An 11,433-nucleotide genomic window follows, 5' to 3' on the forward strand; every position below is an offset into this window, starting at 1 on the left:
TGCACTGCATATATCCTGCACATATGTAGTTATAGCACTATGAAGCACTGATTACTGAACTTGCCAGAGAATTATCCAGCACAGATGACATCATTCCTGGAAGGATGGAACTAAGTTTGTTATTCTAACTGATAAGAAGAGGCCTGTGGCCTATAGTGAGAGCAAGCTAAAGTACACATGTTAACATATATATCGATTGGCTATTAAAGGTAAAGGGTGTGGATTATGCAGATGACTGATAATAGCAGACCCCAGACCCTTTATAAGCTGATGCACACGTGAAGAACACTGAGCAGATTTTAAACAGACCTTGTACACCTTTGCTTGTACTAAATTCTTTCTGTATTTTTCTGCTCCTAGAGGAATTATCCGCCTTCCTCTATATAATTACCTGTATTAATAAACCCCTTTCTTTATTACCGTCTGAAGCTGGTATTTATTCTGTAATTAGACACAGGGGACGCTCCTCTTTTAACAAGGTACAATGGATGATTTTAATGATAAGTTACAAATTTTTACTAATAGGTCTGAAATTTCATTTTTTAGTTCCTTCAGAACTCTGGGGTGTATACCATCCGGTCCAGGTGATTTACTACTCTTCAGTTTGTCAATCAGGCCTACCATATCTTCTAGGTTCACCGTGATTTGATTCAGTCCATCTGAATCATTACCCATGAAAACCTTCTCCATTACGGGTACCTCCCCAACATCCTCTTCAGTAAACACCGAAGCAAAGAAATCATTTAATCTTTCCGCGATGGCCTTATCTTCTCTAAGTGCCCCTTTAACCCCTCGATCATCTAACGGTCCAACTGACTCCCTCACAGGCTTTCTGCTTCGGATATATTTAAAAAAGTTTTTACTGTGAGTTTTTGCCTCTACAGCCAACTTCTTTTCAAATTCTCTCTTAGCCTGTCTTATCAATGTCTTACATTTAACTTGCCAATGTTTATGCTTATCCTATTTTCTTCTGTTGGATCCTTCTTCCAATTTTTGAATGAAGATCTTTTGGCTAAAATAGCTTCTTTCACCTCCCCTTTTAACCATGCCGGTAATCGTTTTGCCTTCTTTCCACCTTTCTTAATGTGTGGAATACATCTGGACTGTGCTTCTAGAATGGTATTTTTTAACAATGACCACGCCTCTTGGACATTTTTTACTTTGTAGCTGCTCCTTTCAGTTTTTTTCTAACAATTTTTCTCATTTTATCAAAGTTTCCCTTTTGAAAGTTTAGCACGAGAGCCTTGGATTTGCACACTGTTCCTTTTCCAGTCATTAAATCAAATTTGATCATATTATGATCACTATTGCCAAGCGGCCCCACCACCGTTACCTCTCTCACCAAGTCCTGTGCTCCACTGAGAATTAGATCTAAAATTGCTCCCTCTCTCGTCGGTTCCTGAACCAATTGCTCCATAAAGCTATCATTTATTCCATCCAGGAACGTTATCTCTCTAGCGTGACCCGATGATACATTTACCCAGTCTATATTGGGGTAATTGAAGTCTCCCATTATTACTGCACTACCAATTTGGTTAGCTTCCCTAATTTCTCTTAGCATTTCACTGTCCATCTCACCATCTTGACCAGGTGGACGGTAGTATACCCCTATCACTGTAGTCTTCCCTGATACACAAGGGATTTCTACCCATAAAGATTCAATTTTGTATTTAGTCTCATGCAGGATGTTTATCCTGTTGGACTCTATGCCATCCCGGACATAAAGCGCCACACCTCCTCCCGACTGCTCCTCTCTGTCATTGCGATATAATTTGTACCCCGGTATGGCACTGTCCCATTGGTTATCCTCTTTCCACCATGTCTCTGAGATGCCAATTAAGTCTATGTCATCATTTACTGCTATACATTCTAATTCCACTAAGAATTAAATCTAAAATAGCTCCCTCTCTTGTTGGTTCCTGAACCAATTGCTCAATGAAGTACTCATTTATTCCATCTAGGAACTTTATATCTCTAGCATGTCCTGATGTTACATTTACCCAGTCAATATTGGGGTAATTGAAATCTCACATTATTACTGCACTGCCAAATTGGTTAGCTTCACTGATTTCTCTTAGCATTTCATCATCTGTCTGATCATTTTGACCATGTGGATGGTAGTAAGAACATAAGAACATAAGAAAATGCCATACTGGGTCAGACCAAGGGTCCATCAAGCCCAGCATCCTGTTTCCAACAGTGGCCAATCCAGGCCATAAGAACCTGGCAAGTACCCAAAAACTAAGTCTATTCCATGTAACCATTGCTAATGGCAGTGGCTATTCTCTAAGTGAACTTAATAGCAGGTAATGGACTTCTCCTCCAAGAACTTATCCAATCCTTTTTTAAACACAGCTATACTTACTGCACGAACCACATTCTCTGGCAACAAATTCCAGAGTTTAATTGTGCGTTGAGTAAAAAAGAACTTTCTCCGATTAGTTTTAAATGTGCCCCATGCTAACTTCATGGAGTGTCCCCTAGTCTTTCTACTATCCGAAAGAGTAAATAACCGATTCACATCTACCCGTTCTAGACCTCTCATGATTTTAAACCCCTCTATCATATCCCCCCTCAGTCGTCTCTTCTCCAAGCTGAAAAGTCCTAACCTCTTTAGTCTTTCCTCATAGGGGAGTTGTTCCATTCCCCTTATCATTTGGTAGCCCTTCTCTGTACCTTCTCCATCGCAATTATATCTTTTTTGAGATGCGGCGACCAGAATTGTACACAGTATTCAAGGTGCGGTCTCACCATGGAGCGATACAGAGGCATTATGACATTTTCCGTTTTATTCATCATTCCTTTTCTAATAATTCCCAACATTCTGTTTGCTTTTTTGACTGCCGCAGCACACTGAACCGACGATTTCAATGTGTTATCCACTATGACACCTAGATCTCTTTCTTGGGTTGTAGCACCTAATATGGAACCCAACATCGTGTAATTATAGCATGGGTTATTTTCCCTATATGCATCACCTTGCACTTATCCACATTAAATTTCATCTGCCATTTGGATGCCCAATTTTCCAGTCTCACAAGGTCTTCCTGCAATTTATCACAATCTGCTTGTGATTTAACTACTCTGAACAATTTTGTGTCATCTGCAAATTTGATTATCTCACTCGTCGTATTTCTTTCCAGATCATTTATAAATATATTGAACAGTAAGGGTCCCAATACAGATCCCTGAGGCACTCCACTGTCCACTCCCTTCCACTGAGAAAATTGCCCATTTAATCCTACTCTCTGTTTCCTGTCTTTTAGCCAGTTTGCAATCCACGAAAGGACATCGCCACCTATCCCATGACTTTTTACTTTTCCTAGAAGCCTCTCATGAGGAACTTTGTCAAACGCCTTCTGAAAATCCAAGTATACTATATCTACCGGTTCACCTTTATCCACATGTTTATTAACGCCTTCAAAAAAGTGAAGCAGATTTGTGAGGCAAGACTTGCCCTGGGTAAAGCCATGCTGACTTTGTTCCATTAAACCATGTCTTTCTATATGTTCTGTGATTTTGATGTTTAGAACACTTTCCACTATTTTTCCTGGCACTGAAGTCAGGTCTGTAGTTTCCCGGATCGCCCCTGGAGCCCTTTTTAAATATTGGGGTTACATTTGCTATCCTCCAGTCTTCAGGTACAATGGATGATTTTAATGATAAGTTACAAATTTTTACTAATAGGTCTGAAATTTCATTTTTTAGTTCCTTCAGAACTCTGGGGTGTATACCATCCGGTCCAGGTGATTTACTACTCTTCAGTTTGTCAATCAGGCCTAGCACATCTTCTAGGTTCACCGTGATTTGATTCAGTCCATCTGAATCATTACCCATGAAAACCTTCTCCATTACGGGTACCTCCCCAACATCCTCTTCAGTAAACACCGAAGCAAAGAAATCATTTAATCTTTCCGCGATGGCCTTATCTTCTCTAAGTGCCCCTTTAACCCCTCGATCATCTAACGGTCCAACTGACTCCCTCACAGGCTTTCTGCTTCGGATATATTTAAAAAAGTTTTTACTGTGAGTTTTTGCCTCTACAGCCAACTTCTTTTCAAATTCTCTCTTAGCCTGTCTTATCAATGTCTTACATTTAACTTGCCAATGTTTATGCTTAATCCTATTTTCTTCTGTTGGATCCTTCTTCCAATTTTTGAATGAAGATCTTTTGGCTAAAATAGCTTCTTTCACCTCCCCTTTTAACCATGCCGGTAATCGTTTTGCCTTCTTTCCACCTTTCTTAATGTGTGGAATACATCTGGACTGTGCTTCTAGAATGGTATTTTTTAACAATGACCACGCCTCTTGGACATTTTTTACTTTTGTAGCTGCTCCTTTCAGTTTTTTTCTAACAATTTTTCTCATTTTATCAAAGTTTCCCTTTTGAAAGTTTAGCACGAGAGCCTTGGATTTGCACACTGTTCCTTTTCCAGTCATTAAATCAAATTTGATCATATTATGATCACTATTGCCAAGCGGCCCCACCACCGTTACCTCTCTCACCAAGTCCTGTGCTCCACTGAGAATTAGATCTAAAATTGCTCCCTCTCTCGTCAGTTCCTGAACCAATTGCTCCATAAAGCTATCATTTATTCCATCTAGGAACGTTATCTCTCTAGCGTGACCCGATGATACATCTACCCAGTCTATATTGGGGTAATTGAAGTCTCCCATTATTACTGCACTACCAATTTGGTTAGCTTCCCTAATTTCTCTTAGCATTTCACTGTCCATCTCACCATCTTGACCAGGTGGACGGTAGTATACCCCTATCACTGTAGTCTTCCCTGATACACAAGGGATTTCTACCCATAAAGATTCAATTTTGTATTTAGTCTCATGCAGGATGTTTATCCTGTTGGACTCTATGCCATCCCGGACATAAAGCGCCACACCTCCTCCCGACTGCTCCTCTCTGTCATTGCGATATAATTTGTACCCTATCACTAAACTCTTACCCAACACATTTGGGATTTCTACCCATATAGATTCTATTGAAACTGAACATTTAGGGGTGGATTTTAAAACGAGCGCGAATAGCCTACTTTTGTTTGCGCTCCAGGCGCAAACAAAAGTACGCTGGATTTTAGTAGATACGCGCGGAGCCGCGCGTATCCGCTAAAATCCTGGATCGGCGCGCGCAAGGCTATCGATTTCGTATAGCCAGCGCGCGCCGAGCCGCGCAGCCTACCCCCGTTCCCTCCAAGGCCGCTCCGAAATCGGAGCGGCCTCGGAGGGAACTTTCCTTTGCCCTCCCCTCACCTTCCCCTCCCTTCCCCTACCTAACCCACCCGCCCGGCCCTGTCTAAACCCCCCCCTTACCTTTGTCGGGGGATTTACGCCTCCCGGAGGGAGGCGTAAATCCCCGCGCATCAGCAGGCCTCCTGCGCGCCGGGACGCGACCTGGGGGCGGGTCCGGAGGGCGCGGCCACGCCCCCGGGCCGCCCCGGGCCATAGCCACGCCCCCGGAACGCTCCCGACATGCCCTGAAAACGCCGCGCGGTTCGGGCCCGCCCCCGACACGCCCCCCGACACGCCCCCTCCGAAAACCCCGGGACTTACGCGAGTCCCGGGGCTCTGCGCGCGCCGGTAGGCCTATGTAAAATAGGCTTCCCGGCGCGCAGGGCCCTGCTCGCGTAAATCCGCCCGGTTTTGGGCGGATTTACGCGAGCAGGGCTCTGAAAATCCGCCCCTTAGTCTCTTGTATGATTTTTATCCTGTTGGACTCTATATGCTCCCGGACATAAAATGCCACTCCACCACCAAGTTGATCCTCCCTATCATTGCGATATAATTTGTACCCTGATATAGCACTGTCCCATTGATTATCCTCCTTCCACCAAGTCTCTGTGATGCCAATTATGTCAATCTCATCATTTGCTGCTATACACTCTAACTCTCCCATCTTACTTCTTAGACTTCTGGCATTGGCATACAGACATTTCAAAGTGTGTTTTTTGTTTGTTTTAACAACCTGCTTTTCAGTTGTTTGGGATAATTTGGAACTCATTAGCTTTGGTGATTTTTTACATATAGGCACATGGACTATGTTTGCTTTTAATGGAACCTCTCTGTTGGGATTCTCTAACTCTCCTGTTTCATTAGTATCCTTCAAGGATACATTTCTCCGAACCATGCACTGCCGAGTGACTGTCGGCTTTCCCCCTTGTTCTAGTTTAAAACCTGCTCTATCTTCTTTTTGAAAGTTAGTGCCAGCAGCTTGGTTCCACTCTGGTTAAGGTGGAGTCTATCCTTTTAGAAAAGTCTCCCCCTTCCCCAAACGTTTCCCCAGCTCCTTACAAAACTGAATCCCTCTTCCCTGACCATTGTCTCATCCACACATTGAGACTCTGGAGCTCTGCCTGCCTCTGGGCACCTGCACATGGAACAGCTTTCTAAATCCTAAATTTTTAAAACCCTAAATTTGGTTTCCAGAACCTCTCTCCCACATTTTCCTATGTCGTTGGTGCCCACATGTACCACGACAACCTGCTCCTCCCCAGCACTGTCTATAATCCTATCTAGGTGACGCGTGAGGTCTGCCAACTTCACACCAGGCAGGCAAGTTACCAGGCTGTCATCACGCTCACCAGCCACCCTGCTATCTACATTTCCTATAATGAACCACCCACTACTATGGCTGACCTAACCCAATTTTTTTAAAAATCTTTCATATTTTTTTCACTATTTCTGGCATTTCCATTTGTGACAGATTTTTGTAACATCCGCAAACAAGCATGATTTATCCCTCTAGTTCTACAGCAATGGGGTGTGTGTGTGTTGATTTCTTTGGAGAATAAGACCAAAACTTGGACCTTGAGATTTAAACATTTCCCCACTCTGAATAATATTACAGGGGTTGTCTTGATGTTACGCAGTTTCTTAGAGATATTTAAAAAGGGGGTCTCTGCCTCCTCACCTAGTGTGAAGGCATATTTTAACCCGGATCACTCTATAAAAATCTGGTGCTATAAATAAAATGTTTCAACAGTGAAATCAAAGGAAGGTGCTAGAGAGTTATCTTCTCTCTCTGAAGATTTGCTTCAATTGAATTTTGCTAAAGCTTCTCTTTTGGTTGAATTTTCCCTGCTGTTGGATACATTTCCAGGTAAAAGAGAAGCAGTTTTGAGTTTCTTTAGTTGAAATATTACCTGAAGTCCCTAGAACCACCCAGGTGTGTAGAAGTCATTTTTTAAACGTGCACGAATAGGCGCTAGATTGGGTGCACAGTTTTTCATTGAAATTCCCAGCAACATGTAAAAGGTCAGCAATCCTAGTTATTCTTTGACCCGGACCAGCTGAGTTCATGGACTCTGTTGGACTGAATACTCCAGAGGTTGAAAGTTCATCATTATACTAACGACCTTCTTGTTTCTCATCAATGATGCTTTTTCCTTTTGTGTTAATGTTGATCTCAAGATGTGGACGATAGATTTTGCTTTTGGGGTACAAGGGGAATTTAATGTTCTTGGATGGTTTCAGCAAGACTCAGTGGCCTTATTCCAGTTATTCTGTTAATGTTTTGGGGGAAAATTTATGAGACCACATAAGAAAGTCTCCAAAGATGCACAAACATGGCACTAATTTTTCAAAGCCATGTTCTGCGTTTGTGCTGGCTTTGAAAAGTACCCCACCAAAACCACCCACACACAATTGCACCTGCTAATTTGTGAAAACTTACACACATACTTTTGAAAATGCAAAAGTATTTGCATAAATAAAAACCCTTCCCTAACTCTGCCCCCGGGAACTCCTCAGCTCAGTTCGGGTAAACTTACGGGCATTCAGGACACAGGCATATATAGGTTTACCTGCATATGGAGTGGACAATCTCATTAACATGCCATGTCCTGGGGTAAAGCAGCGTTTTAACAATGGAAACACCTTTGAAAATTAACCTGCCTGGCTTTTCTTGAATCCCTTCTGGCTGTGAGCTTACACTCTTGGAGGATAATTTTCCAAAGCCTTTTTTTAACCAGGTAAATACTGATTTACCCCTGGGTGGAAGCATGGTCTGAGCATTGCCCGCCTTCCAACCGGCTGAAATTCCCGTGGGCTTGCCAAGGACGCACACTTTCAGCCGGGCTAAGGGGAGGTGTGGCCATGGGGGCGAGTTTTGGGCCCGCACACGTTTCGTTATGAAATGCAAGGGCGCTGCTTTTCAACCAAACTTAACCCACACTAAAAACGGGGGCGCAGCCTGCATGCTAGGCACAGCTGTGGATCTTTTTCAAAAGGGAAGCAGGACTGGACTTTCCCCCAACTGAGAATTTGCACAAAATCCGCAGTCTTTACACCTCGGCAGAAGGGCTTACCAAGAAATAAGAAAAAAGGTGAAGCGCAGGGAGGAAGCATCTTTTAACCAGGCAGGTGAACTCAGGACGGGAGGGATATGGGTAACGTGAGAGAAAGATGATTATGGGATGTCATCAAGGAAGAAGATGAAAACGGGAGATAAAAAAAAAAATCAAGTCAAAATAATATGAGATTATGCACGAGAGGTCTTAGTGTTGGAGGAGATCAGACTGAGGAAGCGAGGTGCATACTGATTGGCTGATAATGACAGATTTAACAGCAGTGAAAATGTGATTTAGAGGTTGATTAGGAAGAAATGGGGGGGACCCATTCTCTCCCAAATTGTATAATTTTATACCTCTCGGATTGTTTCTGATAGTTTCTCCAAATTTTGCTACATCTTTCTAAACAACTTCCAGAGCAGCAATTTCTAACAGACATGGATTATATAAACTTACAGACGTCCCCAATTTATCCAACTCTCCAAACCTCAGCAGCTGTGGAAAATATACGCATCCTTACTGTAAAAGGCGTGAGAATCCAGTGATCTCGGTGTGAACCGAGAGTATAAACTCTTCCTACTTTTATAAAGCATCCCTATGCAATCTCTCCAGAGTCCTTCCTCAGTGGGGAAGGACTTGCTAGGTCTTGCTGTGCCCTTGGGAGATTACTAATGCAGGACTACAAATCTCTTAAAGACACAGTTCAGTTTGGTGTATAATAATCTAACAAATGCCTTGCTGGGTCAGATCAAGGTCCATCGAGCCCGGCATCCTGTCTCCAAAAGTGGCCAGTCCAGGTCACAAGTACCTGGCAGATCCCATAAGATAGATCTATATCCTGTTTCTCACTTCAGTGGGTAGCGATGGCTTTATTCAGTCTGCCTGACTAATAACGTGTTATGGACCTTTCCTCCAGGAACTTCTCCAAACCTCTTTTAAACCCCGCTGTGCTCATCGCCTTGACCATGTCCTCTAGCATCTGAATCCACAGCTTGATAATGCACTAAACCTGCTGCTTGTTAGTTTCATAAGGTGTCCTCTTGTTTTTAGTATTATTTGAAAGGTTAAATAACTGTTCCTTTATTTTCCGCTCCACTCCTGATTCTATAAACGTCTATCATGTCCCCACTCAGCCATCTCTTCTCCAAGCTGAAGAGCCCTCGTCTGTTTTTAGCCTTTCCTCATAGGAGACAAGCTCCATTCCCTTTTATCATTTTTATTGCCCTCTGCATCTTTTCTAGTTCACCTTGAATACTGTGTGCAGTTCTGGTCGCTGCATCTCCAAAAAGATATAGTTGCACTGGAGAAAGTACAGAGAAGGGCGACCAAAATGATAAAGGGGATGGAACAGCTCCCCCTATGAGGAAAGGCTGAAGAGGATAGAATTGTTCAGCTTGGAGAAGAGATGCCTGAAAGAAGATAATGATAGAGGTGTTTAAAATCTTAGAAGGGCTTGAACACGTAACGTGAACTGGTTATTTACTCTTTTAGATAATACAAGGACTAGGGGACACTGCATGAAGTTAGCAAGAAGCACAATTAAAACAAATTAGAGAAAATTCATTTGCACTCAATGAACAATTAAGCTCTGGAATTCATTGTCAGAGGATATGGTAAGGGCAATTACTGTAAATGGGTTTAAAAAAGGTTTGTATAAGTTGCTGGAGGAGAAGTCTATAAACTGCTATTAATCAATAGGGAATAGCCACTGCTTATTACCGACATTAGAAGCATGGGATCTTCTTAGTGTTTGGGTACTTGCCAGGTTCTTATGGCCTGGATTGGCCTCTGTTGGAAACAGGATGCTGGGCTTGATGGATCCTTGGTCTGACTCAGTATGGCATTTTCTTATGTTCTTTTTGAGATGGGGAATCCATAGTGTGCCTTAATTAGCAGTCTGTTAGGGTGCATATATTCACTTGTTTAAGGTGCCTTAACCAAATTGCAGAATACAGGCCCTTGAATGTAACTTTAGGCTCTTTAATGTGAGGTGCGTAAAGTTAGTACAGGTACTGAGATGACATAAATTAAGAAGCAATCAGCACTGAATATCAGCACTGAGCGGCGAGCGCCCAAGTTTGTTCCCTCGCCCTATCCCTTTGTTTTCTCTGTAGCATTTCCCCTCAGCTACCTTTGCAGAGTGGCCACAGAAAGAGCTTTCAGCAGGGACCTGACACAGAAACTGCACGTGAAACCAGATAAAATAAAAACAGGAAAGCTATTGGCTAGTATGACTACAGTCATTATTCTGCACGCCGTAGCACACGTGAAAAACCCGTGGACACCGCAGGCACTTTTATTGCTCTATTTCTACCTGAAAGGTTTTAACGATGCACAATCACCAAACCTTTTCCACTGGAAAGAAATCAGTAGAACTAGGGGTCACGAAATGAAACTCCAGGGAGGATGACGCAGAAGCAACGTCAGGGAATATTTCTTCACGGAGAGGGTGGTGGATGCCTGGAATGAACTTCCAGAGGAGGTGGTGAAGACAAAAACAGTGAAATAATTCAAATGTGCATGGGATAAACACTGTGGATCTTTATAGGCTAGAGGATGGGAATGAGGAAAAGAGTGCATGGAGGTAACTTGCTGGTGCAGCCGTTACTACCCTTAACCAATAAGCTTTCATACTGCTGATGCAACTCCAACATTGCTCTCTGCTTCAACGGCAAGAGGTAATGGGTAATTTGACTAAGACAGCAATAAACTAGGGCCTTGTCTTTTACGGCCTGGGAAACTGATAAATATGGGGGTGAGCTGCGCAGCAGATACGACCACAAGATTGCTGGGCAGACTGGTCCTTTTCTGCCGTCATTTGTACGGTTTCTGTGTTTCTATTATTGGGATCCTTCTGCAGATGTCTGAAGCTTCGCCGTACTGATTTCCAATGTACCATGATCCAGCAAGGATCAGTGAGGAGGTTATGCAGTCCCCATAGTAAAACAAGAATTTAAGTCAGGGCAAATACAGACCAGAGGGTCTAATAATACTGAAGAGCATGACAAAAGAGGAGATGATTGTGGGAATGACCAGCAAGAATTAACATGGATTCAGAGGCAACATTTGTTAGCATTAAACTTGATATGGAAAATATGATGGCTATACTTTATCTGGATGGTGCCAAAGCTTT

Source organism: Rhinatrema bivittatum, chromosome 5 (assembly GCF_901001135.1).
Source record: "Rhinatrema bivittatum chromosome 5, aRhiBiv1.1, whole genome shotgun sequence".
Lineage (NCBI taxonomy): Eukaryota > Metazoa > Chordata > Amphibia > Gymnophiona > Rhinatrematidae > Rhinatrema > Rhinatrema bivittatum.